The following is a 13,292-nucleotide window of genomic DNA, read 5'->3' as shown; positions in this document are numbered from 1 at the left end:
TAATCACTATCTCATGGTTGCCTCTCAGAGAACTTAAACTGTATCAAACATTATATACTGATACTATAACTGAAACCATAACTATCAAGAATTTATATATATACGTTTTCTTACTCTTCTCATGCTGCTAATAAAGACATACCCTAGACTGGGTAATTTATAAAGGAAAGAGGTTTAATTGACTCACACAGTTCTACATGGCTGGGGAAGCCTCACAATCATGGCAGAAGGTGATGGAGAAGCAAAGTCATGTCTTACATGGCAGCAGTCAAGAGAACTTGTGCAGGGGACCTCTGGTTTATAAAATCATCAGATCATGAGATGTATTCACTACCATGAGAACAGTATGGGGGAAACTCCCCCCATGGTTCAATTATCTCTCCCTGGCCCTGCCCTTGACATGTAGAGACTATTACAATTCAAGATGAGATTTGGGCAGGGACACAGCCAAACCATTTACAAATTTATAAAATAAATGCTGATAGAATTACATGAAGGAATTTAGAAGTATACAATACTTGTGTAAAGATTTTAACACCTATTTTAGAAACTGATAGATCATGAAGTCAATATTAGTAAAGATGCTAAAGATTTGAATAAAATAGCTATTTTCTCTCAGGTAATATAATGTAACATACCATAATACAACATAACTGTATTCTTATGTAAGGAATGAGGTGCACATATGTTTTTTTAAATATACATGTATCATTTTGAAAAGCTGGTCATGTATTAGTTTATAAAAGGTCTCAAAAATGTCCAAATAATTGATACCATATAGAACATTTCATCTCACCAAAGTATAAGACACAGTAAAATAGAATTAATACAGTTGGGCCTTCACAAACCTGTATTAGAAAAATAATAATCTATAACAAAAATTAATTAGTAATCAAAAATTCTCCCTAAAAAGGCACCAATCCCACATAATTTTATAGAGAAGTTTTTACCACAAATCAGAAGCTCATAATTCCTTTCTGATACAGTCTCTTTCAGCAAATGAACAAAGAGAGTAAACTACCTATTATTTGATATCAAAATTAGGCACAGGAAATTTGAGAAATGAGATATATTGTCCAATCTCATTATAGCATAGATTAACAAATTATAACAAACCCAGAATTGGATTGATAGTACATCAGGATAAAACAGATTATCCCAAGTATGCAAAGATATGTCAACATTTAAAAGATCTATAAATCTTCATTCAACACATTAACAAAAAAAGACAAAAACGTGAGCATCTCAATGAATGTAGAAAAATATTTTATAAGGTCGACGATATTCATTCACAAATTAAGGAAAAGATCAGTACATAAGAAAAAAACTTCCTTAACCTTATAAAGAGCATCTGTCCCAAACCCACAGAAAATGCCATACTTTATGGTCAGATTTTAGAAGCATTCACATTAAACTCAAGACAAGAAATTATTCACTAAAACCGCTTCTATGTAGCAATTACTGGAAGTTTTAACCCATTCAAAAATGCAATAAAAAGAAATAAGTGATATAATTATTTGAAAAAAAGAAGCACAATTGTTATTTGCAGATGGTATCATTGTTTGCATATGAAATGCAAAAAGAATTCACAGACTAACTATTTAGAATTTTAAAAGTTCAGGAAGAATGCCGGAAATAAGATCAACATACAAAAATAATTAGTGAGATTTTATTTAACAATAATTGGAAAATAGAAAACATTATTTTTTAAAGATCTCATTCACAATTGCATTCAAATTTACACAGTGCCTAGGGCAAAAATAATCTAACAAATAGTATTTAATACTTTTATAAAGAAAATTACACAACTATACAAGGTCAAAAAGGAGCTTGGTTATGAACATGCAAGTTCAACATCATGAATATATTCTATAAATTATTTCTCACATTGATCTATAAATTCAATGTAATTCCAACAAAAATTGCAATGAAATTATTTTCCATGGATTTGATGGACTTATTTTATTTATTTATTTATTTATTTATTTATTTATTTACAGAGTCTCTCTCTCTCTCTCTCTATCACCCAAGCTAGAGTGCAGGGGCACGATCTCAGCTCACTGCAACCTCTGCCTCCCAGGCTCAAGTAATTCTCGTGCCTCAGCCACCCAAGTAGATGGGATTGCAGGCGGGCGCCACCATGCTCAGCTAATTTTTCTATTTTTAGTAGAGATGGGGTTTCACCATGTTGGCCAGGCTGGCCTCAAGCTCCTGGTCTCAAGTGATCCTCCCGCCTCAGCCTCCCAAAGTGCTGGGATTACAGGTGTGAGCCACTATGCCCAGCCATGATGGACTTATTTTAAAATTCCTGTTCATGAGTAAATGTTCAAGAATAGGCAGGGCAGTAAAGAACAAGAACTAAGAGGAGTTATTCTCCTGAATTTCAAGAACTGGTTTAAAGCTGTAGTAATTAGAGCAGTGTGGTATTTTACAGGGTTAAAAATATGTTAATTCAATAGACTCAAGGGCTCAGGAATAGATGCTGGGGTATATAGGAACTTGATTTATGAAAGAAGTGGTTTCACAAATCAAAATTTATTTAACTACTTATCTGTATGAGACCAAGTGTGGTGGCTCACACCTGTAATCCCAGCACTTTGGGAGGCTAATGTGGGCAGATCACTTGAGGTCAGGAGTTCAAGATCAGCCTGGCTAACATGGTAAAACCTCATCTCTACTAAAAGTAGAAAAATTATCTGGGTATGGTGGCTCTATCCTGTAGTCCCAGCTGCTTGGAAGGCTGAGGCAGGAGAATAACCTGAACCTGGGAGGCAGAGGTTGCAGTGAGCCAAGACTGCACCACTACACTCCAGCCTGAGTGACTGAGAGGGACTCTATCTCAAAAAAACAAAAACAAAACAAACAAAAAAATCCAAAAAAGTTACCTGTATGAAAAGAAAATTAGAGATTTACCTCTATATGAAAACAAATTAAAGGTAGACAAAGGTTTAAATAAAAAAAAAAGGTTGTAAAAGTTAAAATAGGAGTACAACTTTATGATCCTATGAAGAAAAATATGTTTGCATAGAAAAAAAGGACAATTTATAAAGAAAATTGATAAATTTACACTAAAATTTCAAATACATTCATGACAAAAGTTTACAAAGTTAAAAGACAAAGAAGATTTTTGTAACATACTTAATAGACAAAGAATCAGTCTGGAATACATAGAGAACACTTTTTCTCCTTGAAGATGATAATAATAGCTACCATTTATTAAGCAGTTACTATATTCCAGGATCTCTTCTAACAGGTTAATATGTATTAACTCTCTTAACCACCACAAAAATCCTATGAGATACTAGTTTTTTTTTTCCATTTTAGAGCTGAAGAAAGTGAGCCAAGGAGAGGTTAAGTCACATCCCCAAGTACACATGCCTGTTAAGTGACACATTTATAATGGGAATTCATGATGATTGGCTCCAGAGTGTTAGCTCCAAAAAAAGAAAAAAAAGAGAGAGAAGAAAAAGACAGATCATTCAATTGAACAGAAGGCAAAAGATTTGAGCAGGTTATTCATGGAAGAGAAAGCCAGAACTGCCAATAAAGATGAAAATATGCCCATCCTCACTAATCAGGGAAATGCAGTTTAAAACCTCAGTGAGGTTTCTCAACCATCAGATGGGCAACATTTTTAAAAGTCTAAGAAATACCAAATGTTGACCAGATTTGACAAAAAAGGGGGATTCATATATTCTGCTGAAGGGAGTAGAAATTGGTACACACACTTTTGGAAGTGAGTTGGCTGTATCTAGTAAAATTGGCACAGCATATACCTAATGACTCAGCGATTTCACTTTCCAGGTATAGTCACATGCAAAGGAAACATGTATAAGGATATTCAATGCGATTTTGAACTGTAAATAGAGAACTGGAAAGAGTTTAGGGAACAAGAAAAATAAATTGCAGTGTAATAGTAGGATATAATGCTATTTAGCAATTAAAATTAATGAGTTAAATTTGTATGCATCAAATTGGATGGATCTCTAAGATTGTACCATTGAATGAAAGAAGTACTATGTAGTCCCTATACATATGTGGAATATTACACCATTTATGTAAGTTTTTAGAACATAAAAAAAACTGTGTTGTTTATAGTACTTAAAGTAGAAATACGTGAAGTCTAGGGCATAAACTTACTTAATAATGGTTGCTTCTGGAGAGGGAGGGAGGTGAATATGACTTCAGAGACATACTAGGATTTAGTCACATATTTAATATTTATTATATAAAGATAATGCACATATGACAATATATTCTGGTGGTAGGTACATGGGCTGATTATTGTCTGCATATTTTAATATATTTTTAATAATAAAAATAGAATAAAGGAACAAGAAAGACGATTAAGGCATAGTCCATACTTACAAAGATCTCATCTCTATTCATTCTGACACAAAGCTCTATAAGTAAACAGTATCCTTTAAACAGTAAAGACACACACAAGAGTAACGCTTCCTGCCTACCTAGCTTGTATTCTGTCCTCCTGGGTATCTGCTTTTGCCTGCAGCTGGGAGAAAAATCAGAGTTGAGGCAGGACACAAAGATCATCTATGGCCCTCACGGAAGAGATGAGGAAACTGAGCTACAATGGGAGAACTGGCCTAGGATCAAGGATTATAGAAAGCCAATAAGTCATAGGACTTAGACCAGAATCTAGACCTCAAGATTTATAAAATAGAAAGTACAAATTGGAGGCCAGCAGGTCAAATTAGGTCCACAGACTTCTATGTAGTTTCTTTTATTTTTTTTTAAAGAAATGTGAACATTATTATATACTGTGTATAATTAGCCACAACCTCTTGAAATCCCTATTTTCTCATGTGAACACTTTGCTCATTGATGTTACCCTTAAGTATATTTAAATATATTTGTGTTTGTGACCTTCATCATGGAATCTTTGACATGGAAGAAACCTTAGGGAAAAAAGGTGACATGTTCTCAATGTAGTAATTGCCTCGACGACATCCCTGACAGTTGGAACATGCCTCTGCTTGTACACTTCAGCTATAGGATGCTTACCAACTCTCAACATCGCCCAGAAAATCTTTGAACAGCTCTATTAGAAAGTTCTGCCTTTTATAGAATCAAAGTGTGTCTGACTTCCTTCTCACTCATTATTCTTAGTCCAGTCCTCTAAAGGTGCCTGAAATAAATCTAATTGCTCTTCTGAAAATATTTGAAGACAGCTAACATTGTTGAACTAAATCATTTCTTCTTCAGGATAAACACTTTTGCTTCTTCTCACTCTTCTAGAGTTACCGGTTTTCAAACTCTTAGTGATGCGTTCCAACTCCTTGCTACCTGAAGATGAGGGAGAAAGATTGGTTATAGATGTATTAGTCCATTTTCACACTGCTCTAAAGAACTTCCTTAAGACTGGGTTGTTTATAAAGGAAAGAAGTTTGACTGACAATTTGGCATGGCTGAGAAGGCCTCAGGATACTCACAGTCATGGCAGAAGGGGAAGCAGGCACCTGCTTCACAAGGCAGCAGGAAAGAACAAAGGAGGAACTTCCAAACACTTATAAAATTATCAGGTCTTGTGTGAATTCACTCACTATCATGAGAACAGCATGGGGGAACCTGCCCCCATGATCCAGTCACCTCCCTCCCTCAACACCTGGGGATTACAGGTCCCACCCTCGACATACGGGAATTACCATTTGAGATGAGATTTGGTTGGGAACACAGAGCCAAACCATATCAATGGGTATCAGAGTTAACACTCTTCATCCACTGCTTTACCATTCATCTACTTACATTCAGAAGAATGTATGGCTTCCTCCTACTTCTCCAGCCCTTTTCCCACTTACTTCACTTCATTTTCTTTTCTCCTTTCTTCTCTTTGCCTCCAGCCTGTGCCATATTGACACGTTGTTTTCACTCCAGCAATCATGAACAATATTTGAAGTTCTCTGAACAAAGCATGCTATATAAAATAGTATCACTATGTCACTTCATATCCTGCTTTCTCCACATGAAATATCTCACTAATGATTTCCCCCTGGAAACTTTCATTTATTCTTCAAAACTCAGCTTCAATGTCAATGTCTACTGAGGCTTTCCTATGCCTTCAGCCATCTCCTTCTCCTCTTTTACACTCCAATCAAAGTTAATCCCTTCCTCCTGCATGCTGACTTCCGCGTTATGCAAACTTCTATTCTTGCACATCTCCCACTGGATTACAATTATTTGTTTGCATTTCTAGTTCCGTCTTTTTTATTATAATCTATTGGAGGGAAGGGCTTTTGTTAATCCTTTTTGTAATTCCAACATTAAGCCTAGTACTGGCACACAATAGGTGCTTAATAAAATGCTTCCTAAATTAACTGCAACTCTGAGATCACTGGATATTTTGTACAGATACAATTTGCCTTAAGGCCAGCCTGAGTGTTCTCCATTCTCCCATTAGAATTGAGGTGCCCAAGAACAGGAATCATGTTTTGTTTTCCTTGCTTTCCTAATACCACGTACAATTTCCATCATCACTCAGATGATTGTTAAAGGAACAAAGATGATTCACAGGCATACGTTGTGTTGCAAGCATAAGAAATACAGATTTTTTTTTAACTCTCCATTGTAAAGAAGGTTAAAAATGTATATACACATAAACATTACATTTGTATTCATATGCATATATGTACACAAATATTTGTATACAGCTATCACCATATATTTGTGTAAATAAAAGAGTGTTGCCTTTGCACATTCCAGCATATATACATCTTCTGAATTGCAAAGTGCACTCCAGTTTATTTGAAGTCCTGCACAATATGTCCAACCTCCTAGGCAAAGTTTCTTGTTAATTTCCTTTACCTCCAGGAATGTATGATTTATTTAATGAAACGCCTGCCATGCAGCAAATAAAACCTTTGTTCTACCTAGGGGAATAGTTCTCCAACATCACAGAATTCATAGCCTCAGTTACAGAAGTTTACATAGGAGCAGTGGTCCAACTCAGAATCCCAAGTACAACGTCTCCTAGCCCATTCTCACTAGATACATTCCAGTGTCTAATTACCCCAGGGTAGAGGGGATGAGAAAAAAAATTTAAACAGAACAAAACAAAACCGTAGTCCTAACAATGCTTGTGGTGGTTGTGTTTTTTTCCATTTTTGTTTCTCTTCGTCCTCAATTCTATCACTTCACAGGAATCTGTACAGAAACTAATGTAATTAACTGGATCTCTTTCTTTCTTCTCTTCCTTTATCCCTCTCACACCTTAAAAGAAAACTTATATTTTTATTGTTCAATCAGTGAATACCAAACAGTTAACCATCTGTTTCAAAACTGTTTTTATAGAAAAAGACCTTGAGTCATTTTAGTCTGAACCTCTGGGAATGTATCCAAAAGAGATGAGAAATGTATTACACCTGATTTTCACTCAGCTCCTTTGCAATACCAACCCAAATTAAAGAAACTATAAGATAAACTACAAAGTGAGGAATCAATAAATTATTAAATATCAACAAAGAACATTCTTTTGAAGCTTGCAAATATGTGTCACCCTAAAGCGAGGCCTATTTCTGACCAGCAGTAGGCAGATTTGTTTGATAAGTTCTAATAATGTTTTAGCTTTTATTCCCAGTTCCCCTAAGACTTTGTAGAAGATGTTCTTTGTTGTGAGGTTTACTCTTAGCACATGTAACATCTGGGTTCATGATTGCACATGCTTTTTTGTTTGTTTAACAATATGCATTCATTCATACAATCAACATTTATTGACCCTTACTTTAAGAATACAAACACAAATGGTATAGTTTCTATCTTGGTAGTATCCTAGTTAACTATTGCTTTATAATGAACCTCCTTAAAGTGCCACGCTTTATAAATTTTGCTCACAGATTCTGTGGATCAGGAATTTAGAGAGGGTGTGGTGAGGTTAGGGTGGCTCTCCTTCACAATGCCTGTGGCCTCAGCTGAAAAAACTCAAGGCTGAGGGTGACTAGATGACTGAGAACTAACACCATGTGAAGATATAGTTGGCAGTCATATTTCCGGCAGTAGATTAACTCGATGGCTGGGACATCAGCTGGGGCTGTTTGTCAGTGTTCATGTGGCCTCATATGTGCTTGGGCTTCCTTGCTGCATGGTGGCCTTGCAGAAGTTGAACTTCCTATGTGATTCCAAAGGAGGATGTCCTAGCTGTAAGAAACTTGTAGAATCTTTTCTGACTTTTTCTTAGAAGTCAGACAGAATCATCCACTGCATTGTAATGGTTACATGCAAGTCACCAGCTAGAGTCCAAGGAAGAGGACATAGATCCTATCTCTTAATGGAAGGTGTGTCAGGTCACACTGTAGAATAACATGTATAATAGGAGATACTTTCACTGCCATCATTGGAAAATGCAACCAGCCACAAGTAGCTTATAGTTCAGTAGGAAAGTTAGACATGTAAATGGATCAATTCAAGAAAGGGTTATAGTGCTATTAAAAAGAAAGGACTTGTTGAGTACAGCAAAATACCTGGTCAATCATATCAGGAGAAAATGAGGTCAGAAAAAGGTTAAAAGAGGAAGTGGCTCAAAGTTGGTAAGTGAGAGTGGTACACCTCTTGGTGGAAGTTGTCATGGAAGGAGTAACTTACATAAAACACCCTTCTATCAGTAACACATATACAGTACTTAAAACATGTCTTATGTTAAAGAAAAAAAAACAACACCCCAAACCCAGAAAGCCACTGTATTCTCCAATGCCTTTCAAAATCCCTTTGCTAGTTGGGGAATGAGCATGAGATAAGGTGAGAACACCTGAAAAATGGTGACTTCCCTGGGGCTGGAATGAGCAAAGGGCAGGATTAGAAATTACATTGGAATTTTTGCCAGCCCACATCACCACAACAACCCTTGACCTGCATAGGAGCTCCTGAAGCTGTGATGGGCCAGCAGGAGAGTGCTGCTCAGACAGGACTTACCTGTCCTCTCTCAGGCGCATCTCTAGTATCACAGAGCAGCTGTGTCCAAGGATCACCCAACCCAAGTGGCTATAAGCTTGATGTGTTGTCTGTTCTCCCCAGGTCTTGGGACTTGATAAAATGATGGATTTGTTGAGGCTTCAGCGGTTGTTTCCCCAGGGATTCAAGCATTTTCAGACTTTATTTAAGGCGAAGGTCAATCTTTGCAGCTTTGAAGTAGCACAAAGGCATTCAGAAAGTGTCCAATGTTCCTAGAGAGGAGAGAGGCAGAGAATGTGTGCATGAACGTCCCCCAAAGCAAACTGGAAAACCTTTTCCATGTTTTATTTATTTTGTGTTATTAAAGGAGCATTGTCATCCGTGCTGAGCCAGAGTTTCTAATTCAGTGGAAATGAAATTCCAGCCCAGTGTGTGCTTAACTTCCCCGGCACAGTAAATCCATTTCTCTTTTTGTCTCTGTCTCATCTCTCCCTTTGTAGTGAAGAGATGTACAGTGCAGCGATGAAGTCTGTCAGTGGGAAACCACTCTGGCAATTTCGGAGTGATGTCTGAAGAAATAAATTGAGCCGGCTTGCCTGGGGTGGAGACACAAGACAGACCATGCTTTTACAGTCGCTGCTGGGTTTGCGATTTGTTGTGTGCTGCCTATCTATGCAGATTCTTTTCTGTTCCAACACATAAAGAAAAACATGCCCAGTCAGATGCTCCCAGCTTATCACTCCATATCAACCCAGAAGCAACACAGGTTTTCAATTTCTCCATTTGCAAGTGCAATTGAAAATTGGCAGAGGTTGCTATGTAGGGATAAAATGAACAGTGGTGCAGTTTGGCCTCTACAGATAGAGATAGCATCCATGAGGTTGTGGGGCGAGAGTGGGATAAAGGATCTGGGAATCATCTCACCCATATTTGATTGCTGGAAGCTCTAGCAAGCCATACTATGCTATTCCTTTCTGCGCTTATGCTAGCTCTCTTTTGCTTCTGAGCATTTGCCCATGTTATCCGCCTCTACTTAGAACTCTCTTCAGTCGCCCCATTATAGCCCATCTTCTTCCATGCTCCTGTTTCATCTTTCTTTCTTATTTTTTTAGAGATAGGGTCTCATCCTGTCACCCAGTCTGAGTGCAGTGGCATGATCATGGCTCACTGAAGCCTCAAACTCCTGGACTCAAGCCTTCCACCTCAGCCTCAGCTGTTGTAGGGACTTTTGCTTTCACTCTGAGTGACATGGGAAACCAATTGACGCTTTTGAAGAGAGGAGTTTCATGACATGGCATAAAGTCTGAAAGTTTTATTTTGAGGATTGTGTTGAGAATGTGCTGAGGCTTAAGGCAGGGGGCAGGAGCAGAACTGGCAGTGCCAGATATATCAGGACTATTCTCATAGGAGGCAATTGCAATAATCGGGAAGAGATGATGGTAGTCTGGAGCTGGCAGGAAGTGATTGTACTTTAGATACAGTTAAAGGTTGAACCTATGAAATTTACAAGTGGATTAAATATGTTTGGCCGAGAAAGAGAGGAACAGAGGATAAGTCCAAGGCTTTTATTTATTTGTTTTGAGACAGGGTCTCGTTCTGTCACCCAAGCTGTAGTGCAGTGGTGCAATTATAGCTCACTGCAACCTCAAATTCCTGGGCTCAAGCAATCCTCCTGCTCCAACGTCCCAGAATGCGTGGATTACAGACATGAGCCACCACACCTGGCCAAGTCCAAGGCTTTTAGCCAGAGCTACTAAGAAGGACTACAGGCATGTGCCACCACACCTGGCTAGTTTTATTTATTATGTTGTATGTATGTATGTATATGTGTTTTTAGAGATGAGTCTTGCTATGTTGCTCAGGCTGGTCTCAAACTCCTGGGCTCAAGGGTTCCTCCCACCTCAGCCTCCTGAGTAGGTGAAATTACAGGTGTAAGCCACCACAGCCTGCTTTCCTCTTCATCTTTCCAACTTTAGCTTGCCCAATTTCCATTTTGATGTCACCTCTAACTGAATGCCTTCCTTTCCCCATTAATATTTGATTTGGCCCCTCCCTCATTGTGCTTCTTTAGTCCCTGAACTTATTTTCAACACAAACTTCTGATATGGTATTATAATTTCCTTTTTTTCTTATTTGATTCCCTCACTAGATTATAAGGTATCTGAGAGCAGGAAACCCATGTTTCTTTGCTATTCTGTTTCTATGCACCTAATACAATACCTACCACATTGCAGATGCTCAAAAATTATGAATTAATAAGGTAAGAAAATGTAAGGTAGATCCTTTGTCCCACTCCTGCTCCCCCACCTAACAGATACTATCTCTATCCGTAATGGCCAGTCTGTACCACTGTTCATTTTATCCCCACGGAATCCTCTGTCAACTTTCAATTGCACTTACAAATAGAGACATTGAAACGTTATATGTAAATTGAATTAATAGGTAAATATGTGATTAGAGTTCAAATGGATTCGTCAAATAATGAAAAGGGAGTTAGGTTTTATACCAACTAGATGTGAAAACAGAAAATATAATGCATATTAGTCAGCTCAGGCTGCTGTAATAAAATGCCATAGACCAAGTGACTTAAACAACAGATACTTATCACAGTTCTGGAGTCTTGGAAATCCAAGATCATGGTGGCAGCAGATTCTGTTTCTGGCGAGGGCTCTCTTGCTGGCTTGCAGATGGCTGTCTGCTCATTGTATCTTCACATGTTGGAGACAGAGAAACAAGTTGGTGTCTTTTTTTTTTTAGAAGTAAGGGCACTAATCCCATTATAGGGACCCAATCCTCATGACCTCATCTAAACCTAATTACCTCCCAAAGGCCTCATTTCTAAATACTATCATATTGGGGTTTAGGGCTTCAAAATGGGAATTTTGCACAGTGACAGTAACAGTGAGATCTTGGTGAAAGTTTTACATATACTCAGAAAACAGCAATATTAAAAAAGTAAGATATCTTTAGAAAGAAATACATCAATTGGAATAAAAAAGTCTATAGTATACCAAATTGAATCTATAATCGTACTTCTGGCAATATAACCTAAGAAAATAGTCTTAAAGTAGGAAAAAGCTGTATACATGAAGAGTCTTCATTTTAGCATTGTTTACAATACTGAGAAATTGGAAACAATTTGAACAGTGCAGGAATGGTTAAATAAATGACAATATCATGCACTATAATACTATATTATGTAGCCGTTAAAATGATAGATTTGAGGCTTATTTTGTAATATAGAAAATATTTATTGTGTAATTTTAGGTTAAACAATCAAATTGTACCTATACTGTGGTTTAAATTATATAAAATTATGTTTTTGAACGGACAAGTTCTGAATAGGAATAAATGGAAATAGCTGTACTTACTGGCATGGTTGAATTTAGTGCAATTTTAGCATTCTTTTAGCTTTTTTAGTGCTATAATGCATGACTTTAAAATGATACTTTAAAAGAAAGATCCTGAAGAAGCTACTGAGAGCTGAGTCATAAGGCTGATGGCTTCTTCTTTCAAAACATCTTCCTGGGATTGGTGTCAGACAATCTTGGCTAAAGGGTACAGAAATCTCCTTTCACTCCTCTCAATATGGAAACCTCAAGATTAAATGAGAAAGATCTAGTATATGGGTGTTTGAATGATTTTTTCTTCAATTTTCACCTTCTGGTGAGGCCAGCTACATGTTGGGAGCGTATCTTCCCATTGTCAAACAATTGTTTGTCCAAATAAAGGAATCTGTAAATTTACCAAGGCGATTATTACATGACCAACCATGGATTGGCTACAGAGTCCCATTTTATTGCTTCCTATTTGTTCACAAAGGTATTTTTGAGCACAGACCTGAACTTTTTCTAAATCCTCACTCAAGAAAAAAATATATCAGAGACATTTTGTTGTTGTTGTTGTTGTTGAGACAAAGTCTCGCTCTGTCGCCCAGGCTGGAGTACAGTGGCCGGATCTCAGCTCCCTGCAAGCTCTGTCTCCCGGGTTTACACCATTCTCCTGCCTCAGCCTCCCAAGTAGCTGGGACTACAGGCGCCTGCCACCTCGCCTGGCTAGTTTTTTTTGTTGTTTTTTTTGAGACGGAGTCTCGCTCTGTCGCCCAGGCTGGAGTGCAGTGGCCGGATCTCAGCTCCCTGCAAGCTCTGTCTCCCGGGTTTACACCATTCTCCTGCCTCAGCCTCCCAAGTAGCTGGGACTACAGGCGCCTGCCACCTCGCCTGGCTAGTTTTTTTTTTTTTTTTTGTATTTTTTTAGTAGAGACGGGGTTTCACTGTGTTAGCCAGGATGGTCTCAATCTCCTGACCTCGTGATCCACCCGTCTTGGCCTCCCAAAGTGCTGGGATTACAGGCTTGAGCCACCGCGCCTGGCCAAGACATTTTTATCTACATTC

At 37.8% G+C, this 13,292-nt stretch overlaps 1 long non-coding RNA gene across 1 annotated transcript; it reads right to left on the bottom strand.

The window, feature by feature from the left end:
• Positions 1–9,227: 9,227 nt before the first annotated feature.
• On the bottom strand, positions 9,228–12,591 carry LOC105508942. Its single transcript, XR_001001353.1, has 2 exons — positions 12,270–12,591; positions 9,228–9,494 (listed from the first exon to the last, which is right to left on the bottom strand). It is a non-coding gene; the product is annotated as an uncharacterized LOC105508942 (long non-coding RNA).
• Positions 12,592–13,292: the final 701 nt, after the last annotated feature.

Source organism: Colobus angolensis, unplaced genomic scaffold, assembly GCF_000951035.1.
Source record: "Colobus angolensis palliatus isolate OR3802 unplaced genomic scaffold, Cang.pa_1.0 Scaffold100, whole genome shotgun sequence".
In the NCBI taxonomy this organism is placed as follows: Eukaryota; Metazoa; Chordata; class Mammalia; order Primates; family Cercopithecidae; genus Colobus; species Colobus angolensis.
Note: the sequence above shows the minus strand (reverse complement) of the source record. Positions and strands in the feature narration are given on the sequence as shown.